This window comes from Hyla sarda, chromosome 11 (genome assembly GCF_029499605.1).
Source record: "Hyla sarda isolate aHylSar1 chromosome 11, aHylSar1.hap1, whole genome shotgun sequence".
In the NCBI taxonomy this organism is placed as follows: Eukaryota; Metazoa; Chordata; class Amphibia; order Anura; family Hylidae; genus Hyla; species Hyla sarda.
In genome coordinates this window covers 74,971,635-74,983,942 of record NC_079199.1, presented here as the reverse complement: position 1 = coordinate 74,983,942, position 12,308 = coordinate 74,971,635, and the positions used below count along the sequence as shown (strand labels likewise).

The following is a 12,308-nucleotide window of genomic DNA, read 5'->3' as shown; positions in this document are numbered from 1 at the left end:
ATGGTTTGGGAAAATAGATGCAGAAGGACAAATGGATGAAAGGATGGCCGAATCTGGCAACTTTACTGTTTGCTTTTTTTTAATGCAAAGGAGGAGCGTATAATTATTAAAAAGGGTATTTTTGGGAGATGGACAGGCAGGCTGTAGGGGAGGAGGTAGGCCTGTATTTTGAACTTAAAAACTCAAATGGGTTTTTGGGTTCAAAATGTATATTTTTCCCTTATGCTGCTATCCTTTTATAATCCATAATTTGGGGGCCAGGTTGTCCGATAACTTGGCAGAGTGAAAACAGTATGAGTGTATGATGGTTACCCCTACTATCGGCGCTGCTGCCCCTTCTCTCCCCCTGGCTATCAGTGCCGCTGCCCCATTGCCGGCGCCGATAGCCAGGGGGAGAGAAACGGCGCCGGCAATGGGGCAGCGGCGTCGACAGACAGGGGGAAAGAAGGGGCAGCGGCACCCATTGCCCCGTTGCCTCCCCCATCCCCGGTTGTATAATTACCTGTTGCTGGGGTCGGGTCAGCGCTGCTTCAGGCCTCCGGTGTGCATTCCCTGCGTCGTTGCTATGCTTTGCATGGCGCGGCGCAATGACGAGAGACGTCACTCGTCATTGCGTCTCGCAACGCATAGCAATGATGCAGGGGACGCACACCGGAGGCCTGAAGCAGCACGGACCCGACCCCGGCAACAGGTAATTATACAACTAGGGATGGGGGAGGCAACGGGGCAGCGGCGCCGGCAATGGGTGCCGCTGCCACTTATCCCCCCCTGGCTATCGGTGCAGTTGCTCCATTGCCGACACCGCTTCTCTCCCCCTGGCTATTGGCGCTGGCAATGGGACAGCGGCACCGATAGCCAGGGGGAGAGAAGGGGCAGCGGCGCCGATAGTAGGGGGAGAGAAGCGGCGGTAGCAGTGCTCTAGACCCCAGGAAAGGCAGGGGGAGAGAAGCAGGCATCGATATTTGGGTAAAAACTTCTTTTTACTCAAATATCCTTGGTAAAATGAGGGTGCGTGTTATAGGCCGGTGCGTTGTACACCCCGATAAATACGGTAATGTTCCCTTATGCTGCTACCCTTTTATAATCCATAATTTTTGGGCCAGGTAGTCTAATTACTTGGCGACATAATATTAATATGAGTGCATGGTTTGGGAAAATAGATGCAGAAGGACAAATGGATGAAAGGATGGCCGAATCTGGCAACTTTACTGTTTGCTTTTTTTCAATGCAAAGGAGGAGCGTATAATTATTAAAAAGGGTATTTTTGGAGATAGACAGGCAGGCTGTAGGGGAGGAGGTAGGCCTGTATTTTGAACTTAAAAACTCAAATGGGTTTTTGGGTTCAAAATGTGTATTTTTCCCTTATGCTGCTATCCTTTTATAATCCATAATTTTGGGGCCAGGTTGTCCGATAACTTGGCAAAGTGAAAACAGTATGAGTGTATGATGGTTTGGGAACATAGGGGTAGAAGCACAAATCGATGAAAGGATAGCAGCATATGGCAACTTAACTGTTTGTTTTTCCAAAGTAAATGAAGAGTGCATAATTATTAAAAAAGGGTATTTTTGGAGATGGACAGGCAGGCTGTAGGGGAGGAGGTAGGCCTCTATTTTGAACTTAAAAACTCAAATGGGTTTTTGGGTTCAAAATGTGTATTTTTCCCTTATGCTGCTATCCTTTTATAATCCATAATTTTGTGGGCCTGGTAGTCCAATAACTTGGCAAAGTGAAAACAGTATGAGTGTATGATGGTTACCCCTGCTATCGGCGCTGCTGCCCCTTCTCTCCCCCTGGCTATCAGTGCCGCTGCCCCATTGCCGGCGCCAATAGCCAGGGGGAGAGAAACGGTGCCGGCAATGGGACAGCGGCGTCGACAGACAGGGAGAAAGAAGGGGCAGCGGTACCCATTGCCGGCGCCGCTGCCCCGTTGCCTTCCTCATCCCCGGGTGTATAATAACCTGTTGCTGGGGTCGGGTCAGCGCTGCTTCAGGCCTCTGGTGTGCATTCCCTGCGTCGTTGCTATGCTTTGCATGGCGCGGCGCAATGACGAGAGACGTCACTCGTCATTGCGTCTCGCAACGCATAGCAATGATGCAGGGGACGCACACCGGAGGCCTGAAGCAGCGCGGACCCCACCCCGGCAACAGGTAATTATACAACTAGGAATGGGGGAGGCAACGGGGCAGCGGCGCTGCCCCTTATCCCTCCCTGGCTATCGGTGCCGTTGCCCCATTGCCTGCGCCGCTTCTCTCCCCCTGGCTATCGGCGCTGGCAATGGGACAGCGGCACCGATAGCCAGGGGGAGAGAAGGGACAGTGGCGCCGATAGCAGGGGGAGAGAAGCGGCGGTAGCAGGGCTCTAGACCCCAGTAAAGACGGGGGAGAGAAGCAGGCAGCGACGGCCTCTCTCCCCCTGCTTTTCCTGGGGACTCTGTGGGGTGAGAAGCAGTGTATCGGGGTACACACATGCACACACACGCACCCTCATTTTATGAAGGATATTTGGGTAAAAAACTTTTTTTTACCCAAATATCCTTGGTAAAATGAGGGTGCATGTTATAAGCCGGTGCGTGGTACACCCCGATAAATACGGTAATTTTCCCTTATGCTGCTACCCTTTTATAATCCATAATTTTTGGGCCAGGTAGTCTAATTATTTGGCGACATAATAACAGTATGAGTGCATGGTTTGGGAAAATAGATGCAGAAGGACAAATGGATGAAAGGATGGCCGCATCTGGCAACTTTACTGTTTGCTTTTTTACAATGCAAAGGAGGAGCGTATAATTATTAAAAAGGGTATTTTTGGAGATGGACAGGCAGGCTGTAGGAGAGGAGGTAGGCCTGTATTTTGAACTTAAAAACTCAAATGGGTTTTTGGGTTCAAAATGTGTATTTTTCACTAATGCTGCTATCCTTTTATAATCCATAATTTTTGGGCCAGGTAGTCTAATTACTTGGCGACATAATAACAGTATGAGTGCATGGTTTGGGAAAATAGATGCAGAAGGACAAATGGATGAAAGGATGGCTGCATCTGGCAACTTTACTGTTTGCTTTTTTTCATTGCAAAGGAGGAGCGTATAATTATTAAAAAGGGTATTTTTGGAGATGGACAGGCAGGCTGTAGGGGAGAAGGTAGAAAGAAAGAAGGGGCAGCGGCACCCATTGCCGGCGCCGCTGCCTCCCCCATCTCTGATTGTATAATTACCTGTTGCTGGGGTTGGGTCAGAGCTGCTTCAGGCCTCCGGTGTGCATCCCCTGCGTCGTTGCTATGCGCTGCATGGCGAGGCGCAATGACGAGTGACGTCACTCGTCATTGCTTCTCGCAATGCATAGCAATGATGCAGGGGACGCACACCGGAGGCCTGAAGCAGTGCGGACCCGACCCCGGCAACGGGTAATTATACAACTATGGATGGGGTAGGCAACGGGGCAGCGGTGCCGGCAATGGGTGCCCCTGCCCCTTATCCCCCCGTCTATCGGTGCCGTTGCCCCATTGCCGGCGCCGCTTCTCTCCCCCTGGCTATCGGCGCTGGCAATGGGACAGCGGCACCGATAGCCAGGGGGGAGAAGGGGCAGCGGCGCCGATAGCAGGGGGAGAAAAGCGGCGGTAGCAGGGCTCTAGACCCCAGGAAAGGCAGGAGGAGAGAAGCAGGCAGCGACGGCCTCTCTCCCCCTGCCTTTCCTGGGGGCTCTGTGGGGTGAGAAGCAGTGTATCGGGGTATACACATGCACACACACGCTCCCTCATTTTATGAAGGATATTTGGGTAAAAAACTTTTTTTACCCAAATATCCTTGGTAAAATGAGGGTGCGTGTTATAGGCCGGTGCGTGGTACACCCCGATAAATACGGTTATGTTCCCTTATGCTGCTACCGTTTTATAATCCATAATTTTTGGGCCAGGTAGTCTAATTACTTGGCGACATAATATTAGTATGAGTGCAAGGTTTGGGAAAATAGATGCAGAAGGACAAATGGATGAAAGGATAGCCGCATCTGGCAACTTTACTGTTTGCTTTTTTTCAATGCAAAGGAGGAGCGTATAATTATTAAAAAGGGTATTTTTGGAGATGGACAGGCAGGCTGTAGGGGAGGAGGTAGGCCTGTATTTTGAACTTAAAAACTCAAATGGATTTTTGGGTTCAAAATGTGTATTTTTCACTAATGCTGCTATCCTTTTATAATCCATAATTTTTGGGCCAGGTAGTCTAATTACTTGGCGACATAATATTAGTATGAGTGCATGGTTTGGGAAAATAGATGCAGAAGGACAAATGGATGAAAGGATGGCCGCATCTGGCAACTTTACTGTTTGCTTTTTTTCAATGCAAAGGAGGAGCGTATAATTATTAAAAAGGGTATTTTTGGAGATGGACAGGCAGGCTGTAGGGGATGAGGTAGGCCTGTATTTTGAACTTAAAAACTCAAATGGGTTTTTGGGTTCAAAATGTGTATTTTTCCCTTATGCTGCTATCCTTTTATAATCCATAATTTTGAGGCCAGGTTGTCCGATAACTTGGCAAAGTGAAAACAGTATGAGTGTATGATGGTTTGGGAACATAGGTGTAGAAGCACAAATCGATGAAAGGATAGCAGCATATGGCAACTTAACTGTTTGATTTTCCAAAGCAAATGAAGAGTGCATAATTATTAAAAAAGGGTATTTTTGGAGATGGACAGGCAGGCTGAAGGGGTGGAGGTAGGCCTGTATTTTGAACTTGAAAACTCAAATGGGTTTTTGGTGCAAAATGTGTATTTTTCCCTAATGCTGCCATCCTTTTATAATCCATAATTTTGGGGCCAGGTTGTCCGATAACTTGGCAGAGTGAAAACATTATGAGTGTATGATGGTTACCCCTGCTATCGGCGCTGCTGCCCCTTCTCTCCCCCTGGCTATCAGTGCCGCTGCCCCATTGCCGGCGCCGATAGCCAGGGGGAGAGAAACGGCGCCGGCAATGGGGCAGCAGCGTCGACAGACAGGGGAAAGAAGGGGCAGCGGCACCCATTGCCCCGTTGCCTCCCCCATCCCCGGTTGTGTAATTACCTGTTGCTGGGGTCGGGTCAGCGCTGCTTCAGGCCTCCGGTGTGCATTCCCTGCGTCGTTGCTATGCTTTGCATGGTGCGGCGCAATGACGAGAGACGTCACTCGTCATTGCGTCTCGCAACGCATAGCAATGATGCGGGGGACGCACACCAGAGGCCTGAAGCAGCGCGGACCCGACCCCGTTAACATGTAATTATACAACTAGGGATGGGGGAGGCAACGGGGCAGCGGCGCAGGCAATGGGACAGCGGCACCGATAGCCAGGGGGAGAGAAGGGGCAGCGGCGCCGATAGTAGGGGGAGAGAAGCGGCGGTAGCAGGGCTCTAGACCCCAGGAAAGGCAGGGGGAGAGAAGCAGGCAGCGACGGCCTCTCTCCCCCTGCCTTTCCTGGGGGCTCTGTGGGGTGAGAAGCAGTTTATCGGGGTATACACATGCACACACACGCACCCTCATTTTATGAAGGATATTTGGGTAAAAAACTTTTTTTACCCAAATATCCTTGGTAAAATGAGGGTGCGTGTTATAGGCCGGTGCGTGGTACACCCCGATAAATACGGTAATTTTCCCTCATGCTGCTACCCTTTTATAATCCATAATTTTTGGGCCAGGTAGTCTAACAACTTGGCGACATAATGAGTGCATGGTTTGGGAAAATAGATGCAGAAGGACAAATGGATGAAAGGATGGCCGCATCTGGGAACTTTACTGTTTGCTTTTTTTCAATGCAAAGGAGGAGCGTATAATTATTAAAAAGGGGATTTTTGGAGATGGACAGGCAGGCTGAAGGGGAGGAGGTAGGCCTGTATTTTGAACTTAAAAATTCAAATGGGTTTTTGGGTTCAAAATGTGTATTTTTCACTAATGCTGCTATCCTTTTATAATCCATAATTTTTGGGCCTGGTAGTCTAATTACTTGGCGGCATAATAACAGTATGAGTACATGGTTTGGGAAAATAGATGCAGAAGGGCAAATGGATGAAAGGATGGCCACATCTGGCAACTTTTTTTGTTTGCTTTTTTTCAATGCAAAGGAGGAGCGTATAATTATTAAAAAGGGTATTTTTGGAGATGGACAGGCAGGCTGTAGGGGAGGAGGTAGGCCTGTATAGATGGATGCAACAATCTCCTGTTGCTTCTATGAAGGCCATAATAGACGACATCACCAACCAGCTCCATAGTCACATACACAGCAAAGGTGAGATGTTGTTTACACCTAGTGATGTCAGTGGTATTGAGTGACATCACAGCACAGTGCTAAGGCTCCTGGGCCTGAACACAGCAGCGGCTGCAATATCTCAACGGAGAATACGTTTATATATATGTGTGTGTGTGTGCGTATATATATATATATATATATATATATATATATATATATATTTCTCCGCCGAAATCACTTTTAAACCCATTTCCACCTTTTTTTCCCTTCTCTTTCTCTTACTTTTTTTTCATGTTTTTTCACGTTTTTCTCCTTTTCGCCTCTTTTCTCGGCGTATTATTCTTCTTTTTCTTCTATTTTTTTCGTCTAATGCATACCCTATCAGTGCAGCAATGCTTATTCAATACCACCAGCAGATGGATACACTGGGGGATAATTTTCTAAGGATTTATACTGATTTTTCCTGTCTGAATTTGTCGCACAGAAAGTTGCAGGCCAAATATGTGTGACATTTTTGCAACTTTAGCTTCTAGAGCATTTTTACAACATTATACATAGGTGCTGAATACATAAAAAGCGACTGTTCAGCGACAGACAAGTCGCATCGGCTGAAAGTAGGCCAGAATGTCAGTCCATGTTGGAGCAGGTTTAGATACAGTCTAAAGCATAGATCTCAAAGTCTGTGCACAGAATTTAGCAAGGGCCTCGCACCTTCTGATGCATTAGGTAGGTGCACAATAGCATAGCCTAACCCTCTGTACTTTGGTCTATATTGATGCGGGACATAGACAGCCAGCTGATGACCAATCCATTAGTGCAATGGATGGCTGGAAGCATTTGTCTTTGCCTTTGCAATACCACAGAAGCAATGCATGGTCAATGTACAGCAATGACACACCTGTGTGAACAGCCAGGAGACCCCCCATGTTATGTCAATTAGGAACATTCAGCACCCACCCGCTATAAGGCAGCTGCCTATCATGTCATGCCCTACCTGCACAGGTGTGCTGGCTGCTCAGATGATCCAATTAAGGAGGCCATTTAGTCAGCAGCAGCAGAAGTCCTGTGCCTGGACGCTCCAACAGCGGCCAGACACAAGCAGCAGCAGCACCACCTTTTGTTTTTTGGCTGCAGCAGCAGCAAGGCCCACAGGGCTGGCTAGCTGGCTAGCCAGCAAGCAGGTAGCAATGAAAGTAGGAATCTTTCTTTTTAACCCTGTAAGGGGGTGGTGCACTGTACCCGAAGATACTGCCATATCGGGTCAATGCATAGGGCGACGGAAGCAAGCTTCGAAATCGGCCCCCGTTCTCAAAAATCCATTTAATATATGGTCCCCAGATAGGGGACGTATCAGATATTAAACTGATAAGAACAGATGTTTTTTTTTGATTGAAAGAGCTTTATTTTCCCTTCAGTCATTACAAGTCGTACAATAAATTACAGTCACACAATGCATGATAGTACAATACACAGCAAAGGTTCCCTAAGCTATACATCGCACACCATGCTACTCTAACATTCAGCTCAATCCTGCAATAGAAAGGCACAAGAGATCAAACAAAAACCAAATAATACAATCTGTGATCGGGGTAGGGGTGTGGGCGACTATGTGCGGGTAGGGAGGGGGCGGATCACAGGGCCAAACTGTTGGGCTGTATCTTCAGGGAGACATGGGAGAAGGAGAGGGGTCTTCACTCCTCTTCTTCCTCATCAACGGCCGAGCTGTCCAAGATGGAATAGTCTCTAAGCAGGTTCTTGATGAACCTGGGGCAGTCCGGGACGGACATGTTTTCTCTGTTGATCACGAGGCGGTTCCTGGCAAGCCACACTGCGTCCTTAAAACAGTTCATAAGGCGCCAGGCCTCCTGGATGGCCTCCACGTCGTGGGTCCCAGGGAACAGGCCGTAAAGCACCGAATGGTACGATAGGCAGCTCCTGGGCACTGAGTCTCTGAGTTCATGTTCTAGGGCGTCCAACAGACCCTGTGCAAAGGGGCATTGCCAAAACACGTGGAAAGATGTTTCCTCCACGTAGGGGCAACGGGGGCAGTACCGGGTCTTGCACAGGTTGCGGGCATGCATGAATGACCTGAGAGAGAGACCTCCCATGACGGCCATCCACGACAAGTCCTTGTGTCCATTGGTAAGCCGCTTTGAGGCCACATTGTTCCAAACTGTCTCTGCAGTGGCTGCGGGGAGTCCCGGAACCAGCTCGGTCAAGTCCTTAGCTCGGATGAGCTTGTGGATTGTCTTCGGCTTCCATAGGTCGGGTTTCAGTCCTTCCAGCTGGTGCTCCCTCACAAACCGGACAACATCCCCATAGAACCAGGGAGTGTTCCAGTTGTAAGGGATGGAGCTGTCCCACTTGTCCCAGCCCAGCTGTCTCCAGAGGGGCATGAGAAGCAAGCGAGACATGGACCTGCCCGCTGAGCCAGTCTTTTCAACAAGAGTCCGCTGCACCGTGACACATGCAAAGGAGGCCCTCAGCAGAGCGGGGATGTCGGGTATTCCCTTCCCACCCTTGCGGGGTTCCTTGTGCATCACGGTCCTCTTGACTCTGTCCATTTTGCCCCAGACGAAGCCAAACACTGTCCAGGTGATGGCCTTGCAAACGGTGGTATGGGGAGGCCAGGCCTGTGCGGTATATTGGAGCACAGGAAAAACTTCACTCCGCAGGACAAGTGCCTTGCCTTCCATCGTGAGCTTTCTGGAGCTCCACAGTCCGATCTTCGAGTTTATCCTTCCTAGTCGGTCTTGCCAAGACTTAAGGGCCGCTCCTTCCTTCCCGAACCAGACTCCAAGAATTTGAATGAAGTCCGGCTTAACCGTAAAGGGGAAGGGGGCGGAAGAAGCCAGGTGCCATTCCCCGAAGAGCATGGCCTCCGACTTCCCGCAGTTGACTTTTGCCCCCGAAGCTCTGCCGAAGTCCTCGCAGGTCTGGACGAGTGCAGTCACCGAACGCTGGTCAGCGCAGAAGACGGTCACGTCGTCCATGTAGAGCGAGCACTTGACCTCGTGGCGATCTGGTCCTGGTGCGGTGATCCCTCTGATCTCTCCATTCTGCCGGATAGTCTCAGCGAAGAGCTCTATAACACAAACAAAAAGGAGAGGTGAAAGAGGGCAGCCTTGTCTAACCCCTGAAAGAATAGAAAAGGGGTCAGTCTTCCAGCCGTTCACCAACACCGTGCTGTAAATGTCAAAATACATAACGTTAACAAAAGAGCAAAACATCTTCCCCAGACCCAGCCTGCGCAAAACCCTGTCCATGAATGCGTGGGAGACACGGTCGAACGCCTTCTCCTGATCTAAGCTGACCAGGGCGGCGCGGCCCCCACGGTCCTGGATGTAATGGACCGTGTCTCTCACAAGGGCAAGGCTGTCGGCAATCCTGCGGCCAGGAATGCTGCAGGTCTGGTCCGGATGGACGATCTGCCCCATGACAGGTTTCAGCCTGTTGGCCAGCACCTTGGCGAGGATCTTGTAGTCCACGTTCAGGAGAGAGATGGGACGCCAGTTTTTCAGGTCACATCTCTCCCCCTTCCGCTTATACAAGATCGTGATCATCCCTTCCCTCAACGACGGAGGCATTCTGCCCCCCACCACCATCTCCTCGTACACCTCCAACAGGTCCGGACAGATCACGTCACCCAGCGCTACGTAGAGCTCGGCCGGGAGACCGTCACTGCCCGGGGTCCTGCCGGGCTTAAAGGATTTAGCGACAGAGAGCAGCTCCCCCACCGTCAAGGGATTGTCCATAGCCGCCGCACCTGCGGGATCAACAACGTTAGTGACTCCTGACAGGAACCTCTCGGCGGCTTCGTGGTCGGATGACTTGGGGGCGTAGAGGTTGCTGTAGAAGTCGTGGACGACCCCCATCACTTCCTCCTTGCCGCTTCTCATGTGTCCGGTCTCATCTCGTAGCTCAGTCAGGGGCGTGTGGCCGGCATGGAGCTTCCTGAAAAAGAAAGAGTTACATTTCTCACCCTTCTCCAGGTTCTCCACCTTGGAACGAAAGACGATTCGCTTGGATTCCTCCTCAAAGTGCCCTTTCAAGCTCTTTTTGGTCTCCTCCAGCTCCTCCCTGACGTCCCAGCCACACTGGAGCAGGTCCTGCTCGCGCTGCAGTTTCCTCAAGTCCCACTTCTTCGCACACGCCTGTTGTCTGCCTTTTGCCTGAAAGAAACAACGGAATTTGACTTTAACATATTCCCACCAATCGCTGATGCACTTGAACAGACATTTGTCATTTCGCCATACAAGGTAAGCATCCCTAAGTTCCTCCATGACCTCCCTCTGCTCCAACAGGGCACAATTCAACTTCCAGGAGCCTGGGCCAGGTGGGAATCCATGGCCCAGAGTCCCCCGGAATCGAATGGCCCTGTGGTCAGAGAAGAAGCAGGGGACCATAGAGTACGACACCTTTCTGACTGCTCTCGAAGTGAAGATGAAGTCTATCCGAGAACGGAGCGAGCCATCGGGGCGGCTCCACGTATAGTTTACGGAGCCGTTCCCGATGGACCCAACAACGTCCTGCAAGGATGCCTCCGTCACCATCTCAATCAGCAGTTTAGACGTCACGTCCAGGTTGGCGGATGTGCCAGAACTGCGCCCGTCCACCTCAATGGGGCAGTTGAAGTCACCACCCAACACTACTGCCCTAGTGGTGGCGAGTTCAGCCCGCAGGGCCTGGAGAACCTCCAGTCGGACATCCCTCTCAGGGGAGGCATACACGTTGATGAGCCGCACGGGCTCACCCGCCCAGGAACCGTCTGCGACAAGAAGTCTGCCACAGACGAGCTCCCGGACGGAATCAAGTGCAAAGTTACCTCCCCTGATCAGGATGGCCACCCCCGCAGACCTATTGTCGCCCCCACCAGACCAGTAGGAAGGGCCGTGAGGCCACTGCCTGGCCAGATGGTTGTAAGACCTAGAAGCAGACAAAGCACATTCCTGCAACATGTAAACATCACACCTCTGGGAATCTAAGAACGTAAGAACAGTCTGAAATCTAAACCAAGCTCTAATACTCCTCACATTAATGCAGAAGATGTTGAGATCAGCCATGGGAATAAAAAGAGAGGTTAGTTCTGATACTAGTTACCAGTCTGGTCGGACGGGTCCTCTTCTCTGGCGCCTGTCGGCTCGTGTGGCTTCTCGTAGCGCCCTTCCAAGAACTCGTCGTAGACCGTGTTGGACGGAGTGTCCAGGATTTTCTTGACCTCTGGGTCCTGCAGCAGCTCCTCCATAGATTGAGCTTGGACTGGCTCTGCTTGGACCTGCTCCACTTGGGCCTGCTCCATCACCTCCTCTCCTTCTGAAGCTTCAAGGCTCTCGCAGACCTGCTCCATCTCCTCCTCCTCATCTGAAGCTTGAGGGGTCTCGCAGGTCTCGATTATCTTTCTTTTGTGGGACTCTTCTGATGCGTTGTCCCTTCCTTTCCTCTTCCTCTGTATGGTACCTGGGGGAGGAATCACAGGAAAGTCCTCCGAAGGGCGGGCACCAGCAGCTGGAGGGGGGTTAGGTGCTGCTGGGCCAGGGTGGAGCGGGGGGCAGGAGAGAGTGCCCGGGCAGGGGAGGACGGGGCAGGGGTGGGCCGGGCAGGGGAGGACGGGGCAGGGGTGGGCCGGGCAGGGGAGGACGGGGCAGGGGTGGGCCGGGGTGGGGTACGGGGGGCAGGGGTGGGGCGGGATGGGGCAGGAGTGGGACGGGATGGGGCAGGAGGGGCAGGGGTGGGACGGGATGGGGCAGGGGTGGGACGGGATGGGGCAGGGGTGGGGCGGGATGGGGAAGGAGATGGGGCGGGAGGGGCAGGGGATGGGGTGGTAGGGGCAGGGGAGGGGCGGGACGGGGCAGGGGTGGTGGCTTTCGCCTTCTTACCCTCCTTGGTCGGCTTGGCCATCCGTGGTGTTGGCTCCGGAGCTGGGGCTGGCTTCGGTGCTCTCGCTGCCACAGATGCCCATGTTCTCTCCCTCTGGGGGCAGTCCTTGTAGCTGTGGGCTGCAAGTCTTGCTCTTGGGGCAGTCCTTGGTCGTGTGACCTGTCACACGGCAATACCTGCAGGCATCCTCCGTACAGTCCTTGCCCTCGTGGCCCATCTTGCCAC

The 12,308-nt window shown here is 51.6% G+C and overlaps 1 protein-coding gene and 1 pseudogene across 2 annotated transcripts in view; one reads left to right on the top strand and one right to left on the bottom strand.

Annotated features, from left to right (window-relative positions):
* The window catches only part of LOC130295855 (uncharacterized), a 315,525-nt gene that overhangs the window by 293,110 nt on the left and 10,107 nt on the right, over window positions 1-12,308 (top strand). The window lies entirely within an intron of this gene.
* Window positions 7,430-7,608, bottom strand: LOC130296128 (U2 spliceosomal RNA; annotated as a pseudogene).